The sequence below is a fragment of the Bos grunniens genome, chromosome 20 (genome assembly GCF_055505025.1).
Source record: "Bos grunniens cultivar Pamir isolate PY7600 chromosome 20, Bosgru_T2T1.0, whole genome shotgun sequence".
Lineage (NCBI taxonomy): Eukaryota > Metazoa > Chordata > Mammalia > Artiodactyla > Bovidae > Bos > Bos grunniens.
Window position 1 is genome coordinate 41,582,919 of NC_141184.1, and position 27,286 is coordinate 41,610,204.

At 37.5% G+C, this 27,286-nt stretch overlaps 1 long non-coding RNA gene and 1 pseudogene across 1 annotated transcript; one reads left to right on the plus strand and one right to left on the minus strand.

Annotated features, from left to right (window-relative positions):
* Nucleotides 1-1,578: 1,578 nt before the first annotated feature.
* LOC147350314 (elongin-B pseudogene) lies at nucleotides 1,579-1,958 on the minus strand (annotated as a pseudogene).
* Nucleotides 1,959-21,139: 19,181 nt separating this feature from the next.
* On the plus strand, nucleotides 21,140-26,630 carry LOC147350315 (uncharacterized). The gene is made up of 2 exons (XR_015149245.1): nucleotides 21,140-21,265; nucleotides 25,037-26,630. It is a non-coding gene; the product is annotated as an uncharacterized LOC147350315 (long non-coding RNA).
* Nucleotides 26,631-27,286: the final 656 nt, after the last annotated feature.

Sequence of the window (27,286 nt, forward strand, 5' to 3'; positions counted from 1 at the left end):
ATGTCAACAGAATATTAAAGGAATAAACTTTTCTACACTTTAGAATTATTCATGTATAATGAAGCATTTTAACTATCACAGAAACTGGAGCCAATACAATTAGTAATTGATACCATTAAAACTATTGCTTATTGCAAATTTTACCAGTAATTGTCATGAGTGGGCTGTTGGTACACTAAGGAAATCTTAGAGGTTATAAATTTTTTATTTTTACAACTAGTTTTATATTACAGTCATTCAAGTATTTATAAAAATTCAATTATAATTATATATTATACATAAATGTTACAAATTAATTTTATCCCTCAAGTAGACATTCTTAGATCCTCTTTGACTTACTCCACTCTACCCTACAATTAGCTCATTTTCTATTTGAGTCATGATGAAATCTATTGCTTTATTACATGAACCCTCTGAGCCAAAACACTTCTCTAATTAGCCTAGTTTCATAGTCCTTTGAAAATGTAAGTACCCACAAGTTAATAATGCTGAACTCCTTAGTAATTCTCATGAAAAAAATTTTATGGAAACTTAAGGAAATATAAAAAAAAAGACCAAGATCCCAAAGCTCTTCATTTAAGTGTTATAAAATTTGCAAAGATCAATTACAATGATTCTACAAGTTACTCTCCTTCAGTTTTTCTTCTTTATAAACATGCCCAAATAAAGCAAAGGTTTACACACAACCACGCGTTAGTTCAATATAGAGTGAAGGAATGAATACACTTTTGAAGGGCAATCTGTAAGCAGTTAGAAGACAAGGGAATTTTGAACCTTACACACCATGGTCTATAATGAACAAATCATGCCTGACCGTGATGATAGACTTGTTTGAGAGGGTTACAAAACTAACTGGAGAAGAGGATGGAGTCGACGTCATGTATTTGGGCTTCAGTGAAGCATTTGAAACAGTGGATCATGAACTTTTAGTTGCAAATTAATTATAATTGTTTTGGATGAGAGCAGAGTCACATGGATTGAGAACTGGCTAAAAGATCATAAACACAAATAATACATGGCAATGAATCCAACTGGAGGATAACTGCAGCAGGTTTTTGTAATGGTGAAGTTTTATAAATCTCTATTTATTGGTTGGTAAAAACTAGTTTTCTCAATAATATTTAAGTAGAAGCGTTTTCAGAGATACCAGATGTAGAACCCAAAGAAAACAGATCAAAATATGAGTTCATATGAATCAATATCTAATTTAGAATTTATGTTTACTTCAGTTGAATTTTGAAAATGTTATGTAAAAAAGTATTAGTGCATAATATTTAGGGAATAACTAGTGCCAATAAAATAGAATGTTTTAAATATTTTAGACATTATTAATGATACATCTTATTTCTTATTAAAGTAAGTTCGGTAGTACCTCTATTAGAAATGTATCAAAGAAATAAAACTAATCTTTTAATTTTTATAAATAATGCTTGTGATTTTTCTATGTTTGTTTAAATTAAATTAATTTTATAGTAATAAGAGAACAGCATACACAATACAGACTTTTAATTTCAAGGAGACTATCAGAAAATAACTCTTTTATGTCTTTTATGAAAGAAGAAGGCAATTATCTATAGATGTTTTTAAACCCAAATCTCTTTTATTAGAGGGGATTAGTGGGGCACAGCCAAGGCAGGGAAGGGCTGGGGAGACCATCTTCCTACACTGCTTGTTCATTGGCTTTGCTTCTTGAGTTCTAATGCTTCCTCACATAGGGCAGCTCAGGTGCGCTGGGGAAGGGCTCAAAGCACAAAGCCTCAAATGTCTCATCTGCCAAGAAGGCTAGCCCCACAGTGGCTGGGGCCTGAGGCTGTGCTGTCTGGTGGGTGAAGTCACACTCATGCAATGTCGTGCTCTGTCATGAAGTTGATTGTCCTCATACAACCACTGCACTTTCGGTCCTCGGCATCTGTGAAGATGGTGATCTGGTGGCAATGGTTGATGAGGAACATGTCCATCTCAGAATCTGCCTCTCCCCCAGATTTATCATGAAATATCGTAGAAGAGCTTTTCCAAATTGTAGCTACAAGATAATTTTAGAAGTTATGCAATAATGTTTTAAAATGCATTCATTTGCATATATTAGGGGATAAAGTGATTAAGTGACATAAATACTACTTAAATACGTTTGAATGCAAACAAGTACCATTATCTCAAGAAACATATTGTACAGTAGTATAAAATATGCACACATTCAGGTAATTGGTACACAGAAGACTAATGTTTGGGAAATGTTGCAGATGAAAAAGCCAGTATTGCCTTATCCATTGAACCAAAGATTGATTTAATTAGATGTAAGGATAATGTCTTGAGAAGATACTGGCAAGATTCTCAAGGAAAATAAGATTAAAATGTTGAGCAAATAGACAAAAATAAATTTCATAACATTCTATATAATCCCCAGATTTTCCAGATCCAGCAGAAACCTTGTTTAATTAAACAATATTTCATTAAAATTCTTTGCATTACAGCAAATGAACCTAAAGAGTCTCTTGAAGTTTCAGTTCAGTTCAGTTCAGTTGCTCAGTCGTGTCCAACTATTTGCAACCCCATGGACTGCAGCACAGCAGGCTTCCCAGTCCATCACCAAGTCCCAGATCTTGCTCAAACTCATGTCCATTGAGTCAGTGATTCCATCCAACCATCTCATCCTCTGTCATCCCCTTCTCCTCCCGCCTTCAATCGTTCCCAGCATCAAGGTCTTTTCCAATGAGTCAGTTCTTCACATCAGGTGGCCAAAGTATTGGAGTTTCAGCTTCAACATCAGTCCTTCTAAAGAATATTCAAGACTGATTTTCTTTAGAATTGACTGGTTGGATCTCCTTGCAGTCCAAGAGACTCTCAAGAGTCTTCTCCAACACCTTAGTACAAAAGCATCAATTCTTCAGTGTTCAGCTTTCTTTATAGTTCATCTCTCACATCTATATATGACTATTGGAAAAACCATAGCTTTGACTAGATGGACCTCTGTCTGCAGAGTAATGTCTCTGCTTTTTAATATGCTGTCTAGGTTGGTCATAGTTTTTCTTTCAAAGAGCAAGTGTCTTTTAATTTCATGCCTGTAGCCACCATCTGAAGTGATTTTGGAGCCAAAAAAAAAATAAAGTCTGTCACTGTTTCCATTGTTTCCCCATCTATTTGTCATGAAGTGATGGGACCATATGCCATGATCTTAGTTTTCTGAATATGAGGTGGGTTTTTTTTTTGGTAAATTAATTAATTTATTTTAATTGGAGGCTAATTACTTTATAATATTGTAGTGGTTTTTGCCATACATTCACATGAATCAGCCATGGGTGTACATGTGTCCCCCATCCTGAACCCCTCTCCCACCTCCCTCCCTATCCCATCCCTCAGGGTTGTACCAGTGCACTGGCCCTGAGTGCCCCATACGACCCAGCAATCCAACTACTGGGCATACACACCAAGGAAACCAGATTTGAAAGGGACACATGTATCCCAATGTTCATCGCAGCACTGTTTATAATAGCCAGGACATGGAAGCAACCTAGATGTCCATCAGTAGATGAATGGCTAAGAAAGCTATGGTACATATACACGATGGAATAGTACTCAGCTATTAAAAAGAATGGATTTGAATCAGTTCTAATGAGGTGGATGAAACTGGAGCCTATTTTACAGAGTGAGGTAAGTCAGAAAGAAAAACACCAATACAGTATAATAACACATATATGTGGAACTAAGAAAGATGGCAATGATGATTCTATATGTGAGACAGCAAAAGAGACACAGATGTAAAGAACAGACTTTTGGATTCTGTGGGAGAAGGTGACGGTGGGATGATTTGAGAGAATAACATTGAAACATGTATGTTACGATATATGAAATAGATCACCAGTCTAGGTTCGATGAATGAATATGGAGTTTTAAGCCAACTTTTTTTCACTCTCCTCTTTCACTTTCATCAAGAGGCTCTTTAGTTCTTCTTCACTTTCTGCCATAAGGGTGGTGTCATCTGCATATCTGAGGTTATTGATATTTCTCCTGGCAATCTTGATTCCAGCTTATGCTTCATCCAGCCTGACATTTTGCATGATGTACTGTGCTTATAAGTTAAATAAGCAGGGTGACAATATATAGTCTTGATGTACTCCTTTCCCAATTTGGAACCATTCTGTTGTTCCATGTACAGTTCTAAGTGTTGCTTCTTGACCTGCATACAAATTTCTCAGGAGACAGGTCAGGTGGTCTGGTATTCCTATCTCTTTAAGAATTTTCCAGAGTTTGTTGTGATCCACACAGTCAAAGGCTTTGTCATAGTCAATAAAGCAGAGGTAGATGTTTTTCTGGAACTCTCTTGCTTTTTTGACGATCCAACAGATGTTGGCATTTTGGTTCCATTGCCTTTTCAAAATCCAGCTTGAACATCTGGAAGTTCATGGTTCATGTACTGTTGAAATCTGGTTTGGAGAATTTTAAGCATTACTTTGTTGGCGTGTGAGATGAGTACAATTGTGTCGTAGTTTGAGCATTCTTTGGCATTGCCTTTCTTTTGGATTGGAATGAAAACTGACCTTTTCCAGTCCTTTGACTACTGCTGAGTTTTCCAAATTTACTGGCATATTGAGTGTAGCACTTTCACAGCATCATCTTTTAGGATTTGAAATAGCTCAACTGAAATTCCATCACCTTCACTAGCTTTGTTCTTAGTGATGCTTCCTAAGGCCCGCTTGACTTTGCATTCCAGGATGCCTGCCTCTGGTGAGTGATCACATCATCGTGGTTATCTGGGTCATGAAGATTTTTTTTGTACAGTTCTTCTGTGTATTCTGTATTATTGTCACCTCTTCCTAATATCTTCTGCTTCTGTTAGGTTCATACCATTTCTGTTCTTTATTTAAGGTTTAACCTACTGGAGTGATAAATTCTGACTTGTTCACCCCTTTCAACTTTTAAACATCAATAGAATGAAATAAAAACATACTAAACCTAGAATAGAAAAAAAATATTGTCACCATTAGGTATACCTTTAAATGGAAAGGGTGCTTTTGCTGCTTGCAACTGGTTTGTCAGTTGAATGAAAACTATTGCTCTAAGATTGTCTCACCACTTATTTTTATTTATGAAACCTAAAAAGATAGAGGCACCAGAGAGCTAGACTAAAATGAACACACCAAGAAAAAGACAAATTATAAAATATTTCATCCAAGTAGAAGCAATGAAAACTTTTGGTTTGCACAACAGCCTCCCAAGGGTAAAGGTAGGATTTACATTACTGGTTGTACTTAAAATTCACCCTGAAGATCATTGAGGCCAACATCTGAGAGTATTCTCACAGGAGAGATTAGATGACCTGTCATGGCTTTCCATTTTTTATTTACATGATTTTGCTGCAGTAGTAATTATTCTTTTGGAAAACAATTTGCTGACAACTTAAGATTTTAGCCTTGAGAGTTGTCTGGCTGTGTTCAGTTAAAGTTGAGCTGTCATGTCCAAAAGGCCATAAGACACACCATGGATCATGGATCCCAGTCTTTCCTTAAGCCTTTTTACTACAGAGGCAGTGTTAATAATTCAGCTTTTCGAAATAAAGAATAAGCACTACATTTTACCTTACAGGTGGAACAAGAATAATGACATTAACTCTACAAATATCTCCTACTTAAACACAATTCTTGATTTGAATAGTCATGACCCTTGTATTATCATATTTTTGCATGAAATATTAGCATATATTTATTGATTCATTAATTCTTGCCTTTAGGAAATATTTCTTCTGCTTACTCTGGTAGTTGGAATATTGGTAGTGCTAGATATTGGAGCCATAGTAATAAAAAAAAATACACATCTTTGATGCAGCTGGAGGGTGTAATCAGGCAAATGAGTAATTATAATAAAAGTAATACGTTTTCTGATTAGAAAGTAACAGATGTTTTGGGATTATATCAGTGGAAAACTCAACTCAACCGTGATGGTGATAAGAGAGGTGATGATAAAAAGTAGTGTCTCAGAGAAAATTATGTGTATTCCCTGGTGGCTCATACGGTAAAGAATCTGCCTGCAGGGCCGGAGACCCAGGTTTGGTCTCTGGATTGGGAACATCCTCTGGAGAAGGGAATGGCTATTCACTCCAGTATTCTCGCCTGGAGAATTCCATGGACAGCGGAGCCTGGTGGGCTACAGTCCATGGGGTTACAAAAAGTCGGACACAACTGAGCAACTAACACTTTTACTTTCATGGCATATATGTGTGTGTGTGTGTGTGTGTGTGTGTTCATGTATATATAGCATATTTAATAATTTATGCTGTAATGTATATATATGCTACATAGATTATTTATCTGCGCTATGTACACTAGGCAAAGAGTACAGATAGTCTGGTGACTCCAAGATAAGAGAATATGAAATGTTAAGGAGCTAAAAGATGTTTAATATGCTAGCGAGTAGAGTTTGAGAGGAAGATGATACAAGCTGAGGCTAGAAGGCCTCCAAATGTTGCCTAAGCTATAACTCCAGTAGCCCATTCACGTGGACTGTGTCACCCAGGTGAAAGAAGTAGTGATCTTAGGGTAGAAACAGTGAGGATGGAAAAAAGTGTAATGAAACAAAAAAATATTTAGGAGGCAAATTAAATAAGACAGTGATTGTATATGAAGAGTGAAAGAAATGGAAAGAAGATAATTGGCTTGATCAATTGGGTACATAGATGGTATCACCCTTAACTACAATGAGAAATATTGAAGGAAAGAAATGTTTTCGGGTGAAATAGCTTTCTTATGGTGGTTTCCACTTGCTGACTTTGAGGTGTACTTGAGAAATCTAAACAGATATTTCTAGCAGACAGTTGGATAGGCAGATCTACAATCCAGAAGAGGAATCTATATCAGATACGTGTTTTGAATAGATGATAATTGAAGCCATGGGAATTAGAAAAGGCTGAAAGGAAGATTAGTCTTTTTTTCTGATTTTGGATGGGAGTATAGTTATATAATTCTATATTTATAATTATTAGAGGGCATTTACAGGAGTATATTTATAACTTAATTTGGTAATCCACATTTTAGCTTAATATCCATGTGATTTATTCAGAGTATATAGACAGAAATATAGACACTACAAATAAGCAGAAAACACCCAGGTTTTGTTGTATATATTTATATTTTCCACAGTGAATGTGTAAAGATTTTTATAAGCAGAGACAAGTAGATGCTATTGAATATCTTTCTAATTTATATAGGGACATATTTAATAATTGGCTCATTTTTGATAGCTGAAACAGCATTTGTTTTTAAGAAATTAAACTAAATTAAAATCTGACTAAAACACATGGAAATCCCTAATTTATGTAATAGAAATATTGGTATTGCCCTTAAACATTTAGTTGGGCAGATGAAAATATTGATATAGGTTTCTATTCCTCTTTTTCAGCTTACTCTATTGGGGAGATAAGAACAAACAATAAAGTACCACACTATAGACTGAAGGAAGAAAAGCAAAGAAGCCACAATTATGAATGAAGCTATTTGTGTTCTGGATAAGTGATGATTATTTGCCTATAATTAATGTTCTTTCTGGTACCTTGCAAAATGTGAAGAATACCTTTAGTAGATACATTATTCTTTATAACATTGATTGCTATGAACAATAGAATACAGTCTTGTCTATTGTTCTGAGTTTAAGATGATGTTTTATTTTTCATCACTGGTACGTAGTTGTGTATATATAAATCCAAAACAAGTGAAGCAATCAGTCCATCAGTTTGTTATTTTGTTTACATGAAATCAAAAGAGTTAGTTTGATTGATTCCCTCCTCCTTGGAAGTTTGGGCATTAAATATGCAACCCAGATGTCAGGTGGGACCACCTTGTCTTCCATGAGATCTAGATAAGATTGCCTTGAATCTTGATACCCACCTTGTGGAAGGAGGAAACACTTTTCAAATGTCAGTAAAATCCAGGCAGCTTAAGTTCTTAATGGTTACTCTTCCTCCACCCTCTGTCTGAGTTTCTATGTTTCCTGTCTTTTATATCCACCATATCATTTTAAATTTATGCTCTGAGCTATTCTTTATCCACAAAACAAAAATGCAGCCCTTGCAAATGAAACACTCATGAATGTAGAGAACTTTTTGGAATATTGGGATGGGGAAGATTAAGAGGGCAAAGCATTTACACTGCTGCAGAATAATGACTCTACATTTAGTATAAGGCCACCCTGATCCGTTCAGCCATCTTTCTTGATAGGAATTTCCACCAGTCCTTCAGTCCCTGTAGAAGTGTGCTTTGGAATAAATTCATTAATTTATATATACATCCCAAGATTTAAATAACAGTATTGTTTGTAATGGGCTTCTCAAATGGTTCAGTGGTAAATAATCTGCCTGCCAATACAGGAGTGCAGGAGACGTGGGTTCCATCCCTGGGTCAGGAAAATCCCCTGGAGGAACAAATGGCAACCCATTCCGGTATTCTTGCTTGGAGGATCAGATGGACAGAGGAGCCTGGTGGGATCAGTCCATGGGGTTTCAAAGAGTCAGGCACAACTGAAAATGCACACAATACAAACATTGTAACAGCAAAAATTAAAAATAAAGCTTCCTATATTACAACCCAATTAAATTGACTAAGATAATCCATACAGTGTGACTTAAATGATTTAAACATCCATACAGCAGTCATTTAAAAATAATGAAAACAAGTACATCCTTGAGAGGAAAAATATCTAAGAGATATTACGAAGTAAAAAAAATCAGGATGCAAAATGATGTCTATGATATGTTTCTATTTTGGAGGTAAATAACTATATTTTGAACTGGAAGAATACACCAAATGATAATACCGGTTCCTTTCAGGAAGAGGTACTGGGTTAGTGGGAATGACTATTCTTTCATTTTAGTATTGCAATACTGTTTAATTTAATTCAATTTAAATAAATTATTTAAAATTAATAGCACATCAGTCAGTTCACTCACTCAGTCATGTCCAACTCTTTGTGACCCCCTAGACTGCAGCATGCCAGGCTTCCCAGTCCATCACCAAGTCCCAGAGCTTGCTAAAACCCGTGTCCATTGAGTCAGTGATGCCATCCAACCATCTCATCCTCTGTTGTCCCCTTTTCCTCCTGCCTTTAATCTTTCCTAGCATCAGGGTCTTTTCCAGTGAGTCAGTTCTTCTCATCAGGTGGCCAAAGTATTGGAGCTTCAGCTTCAACATCAGTCCTTCTGATGAATATTCCGTGGATTCATTTAAAGAAATCATTTTGTTATCTCATTCAAAATAACTGAGTCACTCCTATATGGTTGTGAGAAAAAGAGCTGCTCTTAGAATAAAGTCCAAAGTTCTTTACACCCTAAGTTCTGGCCACCCTGGCCTTCCTGGTGCCTCAACAACTTGCTACATCCATTCTCAAATCAGATCCTTTGAATTTGTTCTTTGCTCTGCTTCCAATTCTATTTACCTGTCATGTCACCTCATTTGGATCTTGATTCAATTGCTACCTCTTCAAAGATGCCTTTTGTGAACATCCTACCCATCCTAAGCCCTGTCACCTATTTAGTTATTGTCTGTCTTATTGCACTATTTGCTTCATGGCACAAATTGCTGCTTGACGTTAGGCACGTGTGTGTGTGTCTTTTCCCCTAGTAGAACATTAACTTTGTGAGAACAATGGCTTTATATGTTTTGTCTGTTGCTATAACTTCAATGCCTAATAGTAAACTTTCAATGAATGCAACAATGAATAAGTTAAGGGGGCCACATGAGTTCCTGGGTCTTATCTTCTGTAATCCAGAAGTTTATCAAGAACAGTTTCTTTTGTAAGAGGAATTCGTGTATCAACTCTTAGATATTATACTTATTTTGTTGTGAGCATTTATTAATTTATACTATATAATTTAAACAGGATTAAAGACTTGAAGCAAGTTTTAATGAACTTGCTAGAATAAAAATAAGCATAATTCTAAAAAATTGAACCATCACTGATGCACTACGTATGTCTTATTTTAGGGAATCCTTCCAGTAATCTTATGAGATGGCTTGATATTTATCACATTATATTACAGCTGAATTCAGATTCTCAAAGGACTCATATTCTCATTAATTGCTACAGATTTTCTTGATTGAACAGGGCATGTTTATGAATTTTTCCCACAACAGGAAAGAAAATGACAAGATATACTAAATTTTTGATCAGAAACAGTAAGATGTGGTCAATTGAATTATAGATGCACACTCAGAGGTGATACTTTTGTTTCTCTCAACACATCTACATTCATTTCATAGAATTACCAAAATAGAAATTATCAGTGTTCTGTTGATGGTGATTACCAGAGTTTGAGAATAGCTTATTATGGAACAAAATGGCAAAAAACCTTTTTAAGGAACAGTTATGGAGCTGAATGCTCCAGGTAAGACTAGCAGACTTGCCCCAACCGATGACGCTGCCAGTCTCACCAATTTAACTGCAGTCAAGAACAAAATTTAATAAATAATCCATAAGTAGAAGCAAATAACCACCTTGCCCTCAGAATAAATTGCATTGCTTTTCATTTATTTTCTCCCTCAGTTAATACTAAGGAGAATACAAGCGTTCAAGGCCTTCCACCATCACACAGAGTCTTAGCTTTCTGTAGGCTCTAATCTGACCGAATCAGATCATCCCAGGCAGTGGAGTCTCTATTTGTATTGACCTAGTAATCCTTTCCAACAGCATGAATGTCTTTTGCCTCAGTCATGTTAGAAACTTCTCTTGGACTTGAGTTCCACTCTATTTTCATCCAACTAATACTGAGAATAATCAAGGCAGAATGTCCTAAGCAAAGAGTGGGGAAGATGAGTCCATTACAAGAGGTCTGCTAAGAGGAGAAGAGTTTATTGCAGAGGATAGTAGAAACATAGAATTAGATACAGTAGTTCTGCAATTTCCTTTAAGTAGTTTAGACTTTATTTTCAAGCCAAATTTTTAAGCAGGGGTGTCTGGTTTACAGTCAACCTGGTGACAGTATGAAGGATAGGTGAGAGCCTAGGTTTTAAAACTGTTCAGTGAAACCAAAGAATTCATTGGAGATTCTAAGCACACTCTCCAAACATTAATCTAAATGCAATCAAAAATAATAATTCAACATTTAAAAACTAATTAATATGCAAATCAGTGGAATAAATAGTTACCTTCATCACTACAAGCTAGAAACAAGGTTAAGAGCAGAAAGGTTCAAAGCATCTTGCTGTAATAAGATCGGGTTGATATTCCTGTCTCTGTCATGAATTTTCAGCACCTGGGGTAAACTGGACAATCGCTGAGATGAGCCATCACTGAGTGCGGAAGAACCAAACTGTCTCATCTCAAAGACTACTGTACCTTACTCTACATGTCAGAGTGCTGCCTGGCTTCTCGGGAGGCCTCTGCTGGTCATACTAAGCCACTGCCTTACCTTGACAGTGCTGTGAAAAACCAAGATAGCATATTAAAGAATAGAGACATCAGTTTGCTGACAAGGGTCCATATAGTCAAAGCTATGGTTTTTCCAGTAGTCATGTATGGATGTGAGAGTTGGACCATGAAGAAGGCTAAGTGCCAAAGAATTGATGCTTTCAAATTGTGGTATTGGAAAAGACCCTTCAGAGTCCCTTGGACTTCAAGGAGATCCAACCAGTCAATCCTAAATAAAATGAGTCCTCAATATTCCTTGGAAGGACTGATGTTAAAGCTGAAGCTCCAATACTTTGGGCACCTGATTCATAGAACTGACTCATTAGGTAAGACCCTGATGCTGGGAAAGATTGAAGGTAGGAGGAGAAGGGAGTGACAGAGGACAAGATGGTTGGATGACATCACTGACTCAATGGACATGAGTTTGAGCAAGCTCTGGGAGTTGGTGATGGACAGGGAAGACTGGTGTGCTGCACGGCATGGGGTTGCAAAGAGTCGGACATGACTGAGAGGCTGAACAACAACAAAGAACCTTGACAGGTACCAGGGCAAGATGTGAGCACACGCATGCTTCATGGAGTACAGTCAGTGCTCCTGGGCCTGTCTACTCTGATAGTAAAATGGGAAATGTTTTTTGTTATCAAAAAATGCACGTACTAAGAAATTTTGGATACTGGAGACTAAGTGGTATCAAGGGGTGCTGCTGGGTTAAGTCATCTGTTGTATGTTAAGCTGAGAACAAAGCTCCTGTGATTGCTGTTGAACATTTAATTACTTATAAAAATATATTTGATCAGAGGTTTCTTGCTCTATATCAATTTTGATTTTGCACTGTCTTTGTTTTTATTGTGGATGTTTATTCATGTGTTTGACCGATGCAGCCCTGTGAGATATTTGAGTCAGACTGTTGTTTTTAGTCCCAGGCTAGGTGCAAACACAGCAGCCGGGTGCAGGCCCCTCAGCCTCTTTAATCATAGTTGCACGGTAACAAGTGAATACATAATGCCTAGAGCAGATGCAATACTACAGTTTCTTTTGCGTTTAGGTAAAGTTTAGATGCTCCCTTTTCTTTTTTGTTCTTTTTTTATTTTCTAACATTTGACTATTTTATATTTGACAGTGTTACTGGGCATTTTCAGTGGTTTCTTTTTTGGTCTAACTTTTATCAGTGATTTTTGTAGGAGATAAAATGATTATCTTTGAAACCCAAAGTAGACTTCTGGTTATAAGAAGAAAATTAAAAATGCATTTAATGATGAGAATGATTAGACTGAATAAAGTATGGTAGGATATAACATAAACTAATTTCACAATTTGTGGTAGATACCTTGAAAACAGCATAATAGTGAAAACAGAAAAGAATGTAATAGAGCTCTTTTCTTTCTTTTTTTTTTTTTTTTAATGTCCTATGCTGCCTTTAGATCTGGGCAAGAGGGGCCTCAGCTGTGGGTCCTGGGCATTTTTTTTTTTTTTCCCTTCTATGGCTGCATCCCTCTCCGTAGAGCAAATGAGTCCACAGCTGAGTGGAAGCCTACAACTCTCTTTCAGACTGACCTTTAGGTATCCTGCTTCCCAGAACTCCCTGCCTGCAAGCACATCCCAGCCTGCGTGGTGATCTTCCCTGGATCCATCCTTCTGAAGTGGTTCTACATTGTTGGTGTAGTGCAGAGCTGGTGTAGTATAGTGCTGACGAGTGGCCCAGGGGTGACTATTGGGTGTTAATGGAGCTTTGGCATGCAGTCGAGGTGACCACACACAGCCATAAAAAGCCCTCAGGGTGTGGAATGAGCCAATGATGCAAGGGGGAGGTCAGACTGCAGACCTGGGGCTAGTTCTCATGCCACCATGTGCCAGAGTAGGACTTTGAGGAGTGCAGAATTCTAAGCCCAGACATGTCACCCACATCCTTATGAAGGTACATTTGCAAGATAAGAGATAGCATATTTTATTTAATAGTTTATTATAATTTTCAGTAACTTTTAAATATTTAGATTTATGATACTTGAGCCTTCCTTTGTATTCTTGTTCTAGATCCTATAAATGTCAAGGGTGTTCCTGTACATGATTAAGTTCAAGCAATTCTTAAAAGAATTCTACAGGCGGATACTATCATTTTCTCTACTTTACAGGAAAGGATACTGAGGCACAAAAAGGTTAAACAGCCACATAAGGCCACACAGATAGTGAACCAGGTTTGGAATGAGAAGGGTGGATTTGACTGCCTGAAGTACTTTCTCTTAACTGCAATACTAATGCTGTTTCCTGAAGAAAATGTGTCAACAAATTCTTACAGAAAATTTCTGGATGACAAGAAAGTAAATGCCAGTAATTCATTGGGATTCACCTTTTAGTAATGCTGCTGCTGCTGCTAAGTCGCTTCAGTCGTGTCCGACTCTGTGCAACCCCATAGACGGCAGCCCACCAGGCTCCCCCGTCCCTGGGATTCTCCAGGCAAGAGCACTGGAGTGGGTTGCCATTTCCTTCTCCAATGCATGAAAGTGAAAAAATAAAGTGAAGTCTCTCAGTCGTGTCTGACTCTTAGCGACCCCATGGACTGCAGCCTACCAGGCTCCTCCGTCCATGGGATTTTCCAGGCAAGAGTACAGGAGTGGGGTGCCATTGCCTTCTCCACCTTTTAGTAATAAAAATTGCCTAAATCCATACTGTATTTTCTGTTGTGAAATTGGTAAATATTATTACAGCCCCTGCAGTTACAATACCATTTTGAAATAAAACATTCAGAGCATAAAATTAAGTCTCTTACCTTCTTTTCATCATTCACTGAACAGTTTAATAAAGCAAACTGTTTAATAAAACATCTTTATATATATATATATATATATATACATATATATACACACACACACACATAGAAGATGCTTGTGTCTTTAAAACAGTATTGGATAATTCTATATAAATTATTGATTTATTAGGTACAATCTTAAATTGTAGATTTTTCACTTTCTTGTTATTATATTGTCAATAAATTCCAGAAATTTCCCTTTCTGTGCTAATTTGATAAAAGCTTTTGGGCAAGGTACTGACTCAAGTATCTCAAATGAGACAGGAGAATAGTGTCTTTTGTTTGTTTGTTTCTGATAAAGTAATTCTTTGAGTAATTACTCCTTAAGCAAGGTTACATCATCTTGCGTATCTTACCAGTACCTTTAAAGAGCTGAACCCACTTCATCTGGCAAAACTTTGCTTACAGCTGCAGATGAAGAGTCAGAAATGAAATAGAAATATTTGAACCTAACATTAAAACAAACTAAAACAACTATTTCAAGACATTGAATGAATATTTGACAGATAAATACTAAAATATCTTAAATTTAAAAAATATACTATTGACTATTTCATCATTTACATATACACATAAAATTTATTTAGTGCCTAATTGTGAATATTTACCCAACCAAAGAATCTATTCGTCTACTCTCTCCAAACTGGGTACTCAGTAGAGATTATGTGAATTTACAAACCTTATAAGATGACTTATAAATACACTTTACTTTTCGATATTCTTTTAAGCTTTGAGTCTATTTAATTGAACAGTATGTTTCTGTGATTCAGAACTTTCTTGATACTGTGTATCCAAGGTAAAACCTAAAAATATATTATATATTGAGGCTATAAGTGTCACCAATAACTGTTCTCATTCATTGATATGATAATGTGTAAGTTATAAACTTGAAATTTTCATGATATTAAATTTATAAAATATCACTTTTCATTTATGGACCCTCATTGGAATTCATTAAAAATATGGCTCTACTGTTCAAATACTACAGGAGAAAATAGAGATTGAGATGAGGATATGCAGGAGTTTAGGCAAGAGCTGTTGAGGGCCAGAATAAGGGTTGTGGGGGTGGGGATGGAAATGAAGGGAGCTGAAGCATAGAAATTTAGTGAGATCCCCACATAATTCTCTGCCTAGGAAATGTGCCTCATATAATTCTCTTCCAGGAGCTACCTGACAATTTCGTGAATTACCCAGAGAAGACTCAACAGTCATGAAAGAGAGTCACCACTTTCATTCTAAGACGCATTATTGTATGTAGTACATAAAAACCTGTCCTCCTAGGCTGGACAACCATTTGAACATGTAAAATTATAGAAAGAGAAAATAATCAGAGCCACTGTTGCTAGGTGACCAAACACTACCTGATTATGGTAGCACTATCATATTTTCTTTTCTCTTTATTCATAATTAAGCACATTGCCTTTTTGTTAACAAGTGTCTCACAAAACTGTATCACTTCATGTAAAGGAAAATTTTAGTGCCTTCCTGCACTGATTCATTACAAACATCAGTTTCAAACTTTAGATGAATGTGATAACCAAAAATAGACAAGCAAAAACAGCAACAATAACAAAACACTGCGGAATTTATTTCCCTAATTTTCCTCACTTGTTTCTTCAAAAACAAGGTCTTGATATTCAAAAACTGGGGCATGGAAGAAAATCAGACTCACTGCTGCTGCTGCTGCTAAGTCACTTCAGTCATGTCCGACTCTGTGCGATCCCATCCTGGAAAATGTGTGGTGCAGATATCAAGTAGTAGCTCTCTCCTCCCTCTCCATGCATGGCCTGAGGGTGAGCCCTCCTCCCCACCTTAGCATGGCTACTGGCTTTGTTTACTAATGAAATATTTCTGCCCAAATTGTATTTACTGGAACAATACCATTTAAAAAAACTTTAGATTAGCATACATAGCTTTCAGTGTTTGCATATCAACTTATGTTTCTATTTTTTCCCTTGAAGTCAGAAAAATAATTTGTGATATATTGAGTAAAGGGACTGTTCTGGAGTTTAGTTGTTTTTTTTTTTAAGAAAGAAATCTTGTTACTGTAGCCTCATCGGAGAAGGCAATGGCAAGCCACTCCAGTACTCTTGCCTAGAAAATCCCATGGATGGAGGAGCCTGGTAGGCTGCAGTCCATGGGGTAGCTACAAGTCGGACGCGACTGAGCGACTTCACTTTCACTTTTCACTTTCACACAATGGAGAAGGCAATGGCAACCCACTCCAGTGTTCTTGCCTGCAGAATCCCAGGGACGGCAGAGCCTGGTGGCCTGCCGTCTATGGGGTCGCACAGAGTCAGACACGACTGAAGCGACTTAGCAGCAGCATAGCCTCATACTTTCAAATTAGATGACCATTGATGTATACAAATATTTCCCATTTTGGCAGGCCCCTAGTGCTGAATCAGTAAAGAAAGCTGAGCACCGAAGAACTGATGCTTTTGAACTGTGGTGTTGGAGAAGACTCTTGAGAGTCCCTTGGACTGCAAGGAGATCCAACCAGTCCATCCTAAAGGAGATCAGTCCTGGGTGTTCATTGGAAGGACTGATGCTGAAGCTGAAACTCCAATACTTTGGCCACCTGATGCGAAGAGCTGACTCATTTGAAAAGACCCTAATGCTGGGAAAGATTGAGGGCAGGAGGAGAAGGGGATGACAGAGGACGAGATGGTTGGATGGCATCACTGACTCAATGGATATGAGTTTGGGTAAGCTCTGGGAGTTGGTGATGGACAGGGAAGCCTGGCGTGCTGCTGTTCATGGGGTCGCAAAGAGTCGGGCATGACTGAGCGACTGAACTGAACTGAGTCCTGAATCAAATGACAAATCTTGATTATTCCTCTTTCTTTTTTTTTCTTTTTCTTCTCCCAGCTTTACTGAGGAATAATTGTAAGTTAAAATATTATATAGAAGATGTACAATTGATCATTTGATGTACATTGTGAATAAACACAATCAACATTAAATTAACACATCTATCACCTCACATAAATTTGCTTTTGTTTTACTTTTGATAAGACACATCCAAACCTACTCTCTTAGCAAATTTTGAGTACATATTAATATATTATTAACTATAATCACCATTCTGTATATTAATCTTGGGTCTTATTCATCTTATTACTGCAATTTTATAATCTTTGAACAACATCTTCCCATTTATTCCATGCTTCAGCCCTGGAATACTTTCTGCTTCCGTTGTTTGACTTTTTAAGATTATACATGTGAGATAAAATAGTATTTGTCTTTCTGTATTTGGTATATTTCTTTTACTGTCCTCCAGGTTCGCCCATACCTCCAAAGGCCAAATTTCTTGCTTTTCTTCATGAGTGAACAATATTCTATTATTTACATACACTCCATTTCTTTGTCCTTTCACTTAGAGTGTTTTCTATTTTGGTTTTGTGAATAATGTTTCAAATAACATGGGAGTGCAGATACCTCTTTCTTTTTGATAGGAAAGAAATAAAATCATTTGTAGGTTAACTGAGGGAACTACCTTTTATTTTTCATCTTGGCTGTGTCTATGTACAGGTTGTGAAGTTGAAAATTGAAATAGTGTCTTGATAATATAACCACTCTATTGGCAGAAATTGGAGAGGAACTAAAGAGCCTCTTAATGAGGGTGAAAGAGAAGAGTAAAAAAGCTGGCTTGAAACTCAGCACGAAACAAACTAAGATCATGGCATCTGATCCCATCTCTATGGCAAATAGAAGGGAGAAAAGTGGAATCAGTGACAGATTTTATTTTCTTGGGCTCCAGTATCACTGTAGATGGTGATGGCTGCCATGAAATTGAAAGATGCACACTCCTTGGAAGGAAAGCTGTAACATATTATATTAAAAAGCAGAGACATCACTTTGCCAGCAAAGGTCTATATAGTCAAAGCTATGATTTTTCCATTAGTCATGTATGGATGCAAAAATTGGACTGTAAAGAAGGCTGAGCTCCAAAGAATTGATGCTTTTGAATTGTGGTACTGGAGAAGATTTTTGAGAGTCCCTTGAACAGCAAGGAGATCAAACCAGTCAATCCTATAGGAAATCAACCCTGAATATTCATTGGAAGGACTGCTGCTGAAGCCGAAGCTCCAGTACTTTGACCACCTGATGGGGAGAGCTGACATTGGAAAAGACCCTGATCCTGGGAAAGGTGGAAGGCAAAGGAGAAGAATGCAGCAGAGGATGAGATGGTTAGATAACATGACTGATACAATGGACATGAACTTGAGCTAACTCTGGGAGATAGTAGAGGACAGAGGAGCCTTGTGTGGTGCAGTCCATGAGGCTGCAAAGTCAGACACGACTTAGTGACTGAACAACAACAATATGACTTTAAAACCCACTTTGCCTGACTCTGTCAGATAATTAAACAGAGGTGGCTTAAGAGAAATTTGAGCAAGCCAAATAATCGGTTTTTCTCAATGTTTAGGTAGCTTCTGTGAGTTCAAATATAGACCATATATATTTTTATTCTTATAAATGGCATTATTAACCTCCTTAGTAAATGAGTGTAGTTTTCCTTATCTGGTAAGCAAGGTATTATCTGAAGCAAACCAGCTTGGAGAGTGTTTACTTACCAGATGGGAGAATAAGGCGGTTGGGATTCCATCCCTGACTTGACATGAATGGTGTGTGCTGTGCCCTTTCCTTTGGTGCCTTAGCAGCTACTAAATCCTGCTTTGCTTCCTCTTGCTGGCTGAAAAGAAACAGAAGCCTCTTTCCACAAGTGACTGGTGGCAGATGGATCAAGCTAGTGAAATGCTATGCCCCAGACTTTCATCTGTCCAGCTGAACTGGGTCATTACAAAGGGCACTTTCACGCATTGTTCCTCTCGTGGCTGAAATTTATGTGTACTGTGGGCAATAGTTAATTTAATTTAGCAAGTTTATTTTAAACATTTACTACTTGCTTAGCAACATGCTGCCTACTTTCCAAAGGTTAAAAAAGACATGGCCACACCATATTAGCTTTGTGTGTTTCATTTTTTAAAGGGAATAATAAATGTAAATCTAGGAAGGCATATCATTGAAATAAATCAAAATCACTTGGTTCTCAATTTTCCTGTAGATTAACAAACTCTCTTAGGGGTAATTAGTGAGCAGAGCAATTAGGAAGAGTAAGGAATAGGAGACACATAAACAGGTATTTGGGGAAAGGGAGTAATACATTTTAAAGTCTAAAAAATGTTGAGTCCATATGTTGAAACTTAAGTAGTGTATACAATTATTTACATTTTGGTTTCAGATGTAGAAGTATAAAGGGGAACTCTTCTTTAGTTCTGAACTTATATCTATCTGCTTCTTTCACCATCCAGTCAGGATTCATCCATCCATCTGGTCACCTATTTTGTCTTCAAAATTTTCATTGGTGAAAACTGAGTTTATGAACCATTTATCATATTACAATTAAACTTTTTACATTTAAACCTGTGACTGAGGAAAACAGCTTTGAATCAAGCATATTGTTTTGGATTTCTATTCTAAGAAAACCCAGCTAGGGGGCAGTACTCTCAATGGGAGGCTGGCAAAAAAAAAAAAAAAGAAAGAAAAAAAAATACAGAAAAACCAAAGGAAAATCTTATTCTGCAGCTTTTATGAGCCTACAAAGTCCTTCCTCTATTAAAAAGCTTGCTCACTTTTGTGTGTATGGCATCATTTTTTTTTTTTTTTTTTCTTAAGCAGTTTGGGAGACATAAACTGGAAAAGATTATCTGGTCTTAGACATGTACCATAGCCCATGGCAGGAAGAAAAAGTGAGAGCAGCTTTGCAGACTTGTCCTCCAGATGCAAGTGTCCAGGAATGTCTTGCTGCACCAAACCAGGAATCACCTAAGAGTATTTATTTGAGAAAACCCCAAAACTAGACACATTTGGTGAGCTAATTCATTTAGTGGGCAAATGGAATAAAACCCAACTTACATTTGCTGGTTTACAGACCATTAGCTATTCAAGTTCCCAGCGATAAAACAAATCACCTGTCCTCAGTTTTGATGATCCTGAGTCTAAAGACCCATAAGAGTACTGTATCTGAAATTTAATACAAAATATATGTCAAGTACATTAGTTTGAAGATAGACACTCCCTTTAATTGGGCTTCCCAGGTGGTGCTGGTGGTAAAGAACCCTCCTGCCAATGCAGGAGACTATTAGAGAGGAGGGTGGGATCCCTAAATCAGGAAGATCCCCTGGAGGAGGGCATGGCAATCCACTCCAGTATTCTTGCCTGGAGAATCCCATAAACAGAGGAGCCTGGCAGGCTACAGTCCATGGGGTCACAAAGAGTCATACTTGACTGAAGCGACTCAGCACACATGCACATTCACTTTAATTAACGTGTAAAGTATGCTTCTTTAAAACCCAACGTATGATACTTTTTTTTTCAAGCTGTAATAAAAATAAGTAGGCACAGTTTGATGTAACTGTACATATTCTTTCCAAGTTAGTACTTTGAAAAAGAGATGAAATGTTTCCTTACTGAAGAAAGAGTCATGTAGAAAGTGACACCAATCTGAATATGACATATGAAAGGTGACCTAAGCAAGCATTATTCTTTTATCAAATAATTCACAGCTTTAAAATATATGAACAGTCATATACCAGTTCTCACAATTTTTGTTTCAAGTAACATGAACCTGATGAATTTTATTGCCATTGGAAACACCTGACTCCAATTTCTTGACGTGGGAAGGTTATTTGAGTTTTTTGAATCTACACGTTTTACCTAGGAACTTGAATTCAGTAGGTTCGCCAGAGTCTGGAAATCTATAGTTTCACAAGGGCCACCAACATGTCTGGGAATACTGCCAATCAAACCTTTGCCAGGATGTGTATATGATCTGTGACTATTTTGTGACTGGAACATGATTGGTTTAATGTACAGTCCCAGTTTCGTAATGGTTTTGTCTCCACTGTATTCAACTTTTAGGGTCTGTTTAAAAATGCCGTCTGAAAACAATCCCCATGCTTTCTATCTCTCTAGAAACTTTTTTATCCTTTTGAGCTGATGCAAATGTCTCCACCTCCAGATGGCCTTCAACATCGTCATTGCTGAAAACAACCCCTTCCTACACTGGTAAGAATTGGCCTTTGATAGAACTGATTCCTCTAATAAGCTTTTTGGTTTAATATGTGTGTCTATTTGGAGAACATGTCTTTTAAATTATTGTGGACTCTACTATAGAATTTTCTCAAAGACATTACGACATAGTGTCATAATGAGGATCAGGACACATTTTTTTCCCATAAGAATACTTGGATTTTTCTGCAGGCAGTGTGGCAGAGAAATTAGGATCAGGGATTTTGAAACCAGACTGCATACATTAATATCCCAACATAATTACTTACAAGCCATATGACCTGGGAAAGTTGCTTAATCTCTTTTGCCTCAATTTCTTCATCTGTAAAAAATAAGGATAAGTATAATGCCTATTGAGTAGGGCTTTTATGAGGATTAAATGAGTTGATATATGTATAATGGTGGCTCAGACGGTAAAGCGTCTGTCTACAATGTGGGAGACCCGGGTTTGATCCCTGGGTTGGGAAGATCCCCTGGAGAAGGAAATGGCAGTCCACTCCAGTACTATTGCCTGGAAAATCCCATGGACAGAGAGGCCTGGTAGGCTACAGTCCATGGGGTCGCAAAGAGTCGGACGCAACTGAGCGACTTCACTCTCACTCTTTTAAAATAACTATATTAGATATTTGGTATTATTATTGGCTATAAGTGGTTTGTTTTTATATTATGAATTCTGAGAATTTGTTCATCACTTTTCTCTCTTCACATCAACTGAATACAGATGTAAAGTCAAGTTTGTATCCTCACCATAATATGGAAGGGAGCACTTTAACCTTGTCCTTTGTCTCTTCGTCTCTTCTGTTGTTGTTTAGGCCCTAAGTCATGTCTGACTCCTTTGTGACCCCGAGGACTATAGTCCACCAGGCTTCTCTGTCTGTGGGAGTTCCCAGGCAAGGAGACTGGACTGGGTGGGTTGCCATTTCCTTCTCCAGGGGATCCTCCTGGCCCAGGTATCGAACCCATGTCTCCTGCACTGGCAAGCGGATTCTTTACCACTGAGCCACCAGGGTAGCCCCTTTACTTCTTCTAGTGTGTTCTTATCTCCCATTTAGTTTATGAAATCTTATATAATTTTATGAATTCGTGGACATTGCTTGAAATTTTTTTCTGGCAAAGGATAAATTATATATAAATTAAAAGGTACACATTTTTTCTTTACCCTGCTAATTGAGCTGCACAAAAATGTAAAAGAATTAGGGAATATCCTTATTATAGGGCAAAGCAAAATATAGAGATTTAGCATTAAAATGTAGGAGTTTGAAGGAAGTAACATATGCATCTAAAAAACAAGGAAGGTTACTGGTGGTAGTGGACAATTTTCTTCCCAGTTTGCTTTTCTGTCATTTGAAGAAAGGGAGAAGGAAACGGCACCCCACTCCAGCACTCTTGCCTGGAAAATCCCATGGATGGAGGAGCCTGGTGGGCTGCAGTCCATGGGGTCGCTAAGAGTGGGACACAACTGAGCAACTTCACTTTTACTTTCCACTTTCATGCATTGGAGAAGGAAATGGCAACCCACTCCAGTGTTCTTGCCTGGAGAATCCCATGGACGGAGAAGCCTAGTAGGCTGCAGTCCATGGGGTCCCACAGAGTCGGACACGACTGAAGCAACTTAGCAGCAGCAGCAGCGTTTGAAGAAATATGTACAGTTTAGTGTAGCTATCCAGTGTGAACTTTCATATCATTTTCAGTGGGCAGATTCTCCTTTTGTGACAGGGGGTGAAATTTCAGAGTCACTGAAGGAAATTATAGTGAAACTAACCTGACAACTTATAAGCCCAATGCCATAAAATTCAAATAGCCTCCAGACATGTGCAACACAGCAAAAGTATTATTTTAAAATTCCTTAAATGAGTTTTTCAAGCTGCAGTCTTATGTTGAAAATTTTAAACATTAGAACAACAAAAACAACCGTCTCTACCCCCTTTATAAGTAGCACTGGATGACTAGGGATGAATTTATATCCTTGAAATTTCTCAGAGTCTCAGAACGGTTTTGCAAACCACAAGAGCATTACTCCTCCATAAGAGCATTATGCCTGTGGTTTACAATGTCTTCTGGACTTCTTGATTGATTTATAGCATAGTTATCCAGCCATCTCAATTCATTAAGTATTTTTCCCAGCTTAAGTCACGTGTCCTGTCAAATCAAGACTTCCCTTTAGTTCTCAGTAATGCCCTGCTGCTAGAATACTGCAAATTCCAGATTAGGGAAAAGCCTTTCAATTCTGTGACTCATGTCTCCAACTTTCACTGGACACAACTATTCACCCAAAGACTTATACTAAATGAGATGAGACTTGGTGACAGCATGCTTTGGGTTGAGAGGATAAGACTATCAGAGATATCAAAGATCTACTCACTGAGCACTAGGATGCCTTCCAAATTGAAAGGGAATCCTGTGCCCGGATTCCAGGCAATGCAATGTATCATATATGAATTTAATTGCCAACTATTGAACTCTACCGAAAATTTTTTCCTCATATGCCAATCCCAAATTTTCTGGCCATTAGTAAGTATAAAAAAACAAATAAATCTATCATCTTAAAAAGTGTTAATATTAAATAGTGATTCCAGGTAATAGAAGTAATTTCAGAAGTTATATTTTGGTACATAAATAAGTGGGGTTAGAAAATGATACATAAGGTACAAATTAAAACAAAACATAGCTAACCAGTAAAATTACTATGCTTGAGTAAAATTGGGCTTCCCTTGTGGCACAGCTGGCAAGGAATCTGTCTGCGATGCAGGAGACCTGGGTTAGATCCCTGGGTTGGGAAGATCCCCTGGAGAAAGGAAAGGCTTCCCACTCCAGTATTCTGACCTGGAGAATTTCATGGACTGTATAGTCCATGGGGTCACAACTAGTCAGACATGACTGAGCCACTTTCAGAGTAAAATTGACTACTGGAAAAAAGTTCTAACAGTATTCTTGGATATTCATGGTAGTGAAGTGAAGTGAAGTGAAGTGAAGTGAAAGTCGCTCAGTCGTGTCCGACTCTTTATGACCTCATGGACTATACAGTCCATGGAATTCTCCAGGCCAGAATACTGGAGTGGGTAGCCTTTTCCTTCTCCAGAAGATCTTCCCAACCCAGGGATTGAACCCAGATCTCCCGCATCTCAGGCATATTCTTTACCAGCTGAGCCACAAAGGAAGCATTCATGTTAGGCATTTAGATAGACGTCTACAGGTAAGTCAAGACATTTCATGAGACCATTAATGTTTGAAAATCAAGAATTTGATTTGATACTTACAGTACAGAACAAAAAATAATCTGGGATATTCTAAGAAAGTCACTAAATATCAAAGTCCTGGTTGCTAAGACATTTATTTCATCTTATTTTTCATATTCTTACAAATGCTTTGATTTTAGGTCAGAACTTCCTTATGGTCCATTTGGAATTTCAAAGAGATTTCTTGATTTCCCAACATTAATGGTCTCATGAAATACCTTGCTTTATATGTAGACATCTATCCTCAGCCCTGTCTTTTGCTGAGTAAGAATGATACATGTTTGGATACGGTATCTTGGTTTTGGAGTTTACCCTCCAAGAATAATTTTGATAAAAAGTGAAATTTGGAAAATAATATTGAAAATAATTTTGAGCTTTCTTACTTTCATTTAACTTCCACAACCTTTTTCCAACCAGATGACTGAAATAAAAACTTAAACTTTATTTCTGATTATAGCAATTGTCTGTACTTTTAATAACTTTCTCTTTATGACCTTTATATTAAGTAAATAAAATGTTTTGCATTTTTTAGGAAGAAGTATGAGGAGGGTGGCCACAGGACTGGAAAAGGTCAGTTTTCATTCCAATCCCAAAGAAAGGCAATGCCAAAGAATGCTCAAACTACTGCACAATTGCACGCATCTCACACGCTAGTAAAGTAATGCTCAAAATTCTCCAAGCCAGGCTTCAGCAATATGTGAACCGTGAACTTCCTGATGTTCAAGCTGGTTTTAGAAAAGGTAGATGAACCAGAGATCAAATTGCCAACATCCCCTGGATCATAGAAAAAGCAAGAGAGTTCCAGAAAAACATCTATTTCTGCTTTATTGACTATGCCAAAGCCTTTGACTGTGTGGATCACAATAAACTGTGAAAAATTCTGAAAGAGGTGGGAATACCAGACCACCTGATCTGCCTCTTGAGAAATCTGTATGCAGGTCAGGAAGCAACAGTTAGAACTGGACATGGAACAACAGACTGGTTCCAAATAGGAAAAGGAGTTCGTCAAGGCTGTATATTGTCACCCTGTTTATTTAACTTATATGCAGAGTACATCATGAGAAATGCTGGACTGGAAGAAACACAAGCTGGAATCAAGATTGCTGGGAGAAATATCAATAACCTCAGATATGCAGATGACACCACCCTTATGGCAGAAAGTGAAGAGGAACTCAAAAGCCTCTTTATGAAAGTGAAAGTGGAGAGTGAAAAAGTTGGCTTAAAGCTCAACATTCAGAAAACGAAGATCATGGCATCTGGTCCCATCACTTCATGGGAAATAGATGGGGAAACAGTGTCAGACTTTATTTTCTGGGCTCCAAAATCACTACAGATGGTGACTGCAGCCATGAAATTAAAAGATGCTTACTCCTTGGAAGGAAAGTTATGACCAACCTAGACAGCATATTCGAAAGCAGAGACATTACTTTGCCAACAAAGGTTCGTCTAGTCAAGGCTATGGTTTTTCCTGTGATCATGTATGGATGTGAGAGTTGGACTGTGAAGAAGGCTGAGCACTGAAGAATTGATGCTTTTGAACTGTGGTGTTGGAGAAGACTCTTGAGAGTCCCTTGGACTGCAAGGAGATCCAACCAGTCCATTCTGAAGGAGATCGGCCCTGGGATTTCTTTGGAAGGAATGATGCTAAAGCTGAAACTCCAGTACTTTGGCCACCTCATGCGAAGAGCTGACTCATTGGAAAAGACTCTGATGCTGGGAGGGATTGGGGGCAGGAGGAGAAGGGGACGACAGAGGATGAGATGGCTGGATGGCATCACTGACTCAATGGACGTGAGTCTCAGTGAACTCTGGGAGTTGGTGAAGGACAGGGAGGCCTGGCATGCTGGGATTCATGGGGTCGCAAAGAGTCAGACACGACTGAGCGACTCATCTGATCTGATCTGATGAGGAGGGTGTCGTGGCATATAAAATATGGATTTCAAATGACATGTGTATCTTTTAAAAAGTAATGTATATCTTTAAATACAAATAATCTTTCTGATCTAAAATCTTAAGTTAATAGTAAAAATACTCAAATATCTTTGTTCATGAAATCTGAAATGTTAATATCTCACTGAGGCATAGATTTAATGAAATAAATATATGTGTATCCATGTTGATTGAAATTTTATATACTTTATTGATACATATGGAAATACATTTAGAAAAGGAATCAAGCGTACTCTGCAATTTCAAAAGACAAAATTATTTGTAGCCCAATAAAAGCCACTTATATAAATTACGTTGACAAACAGGCACCAGCTTTATAGACAGACTTTCTTTCTTAGAGGAATGCTATGTGAAAAATTAAAATTATATTACAGAAGAAAAATAGAGCACATTTTGGTCAGAAACCCAATGGCTGTCCTTAGAGAATTCTACTTTTGGTTACAACTTCTGAGCATTCTCCAATCTGAACAATTTATACTCAGGGGATAAATTCATGGTTTTTATGGTGCTAACTCTGTTTACAGCATACCTGCTGACTGTTAAACATCCTATGATGAGAGTAAGATCTTATTATTCTTCCTACTGGCCTTTCCATCTCAATTGTATCTTGTATCTTTTCTTAAATTTTAGATCATAAGGACCCTGTTAAAACACAATTCTGTAAGTGTCTCTGGCTAATTATATCTGTCATTTAGCATTTCTTTCCTTAAATGGTGAGAAAACACACAAGGAAGCAGAATCAGCAAATAAAGTCTTGTATTTGCCTAATGTCTGAACAACCTCAATACCAATAAATATTCATTGAAATCTAGACCTGGATTGAAACTAGCAT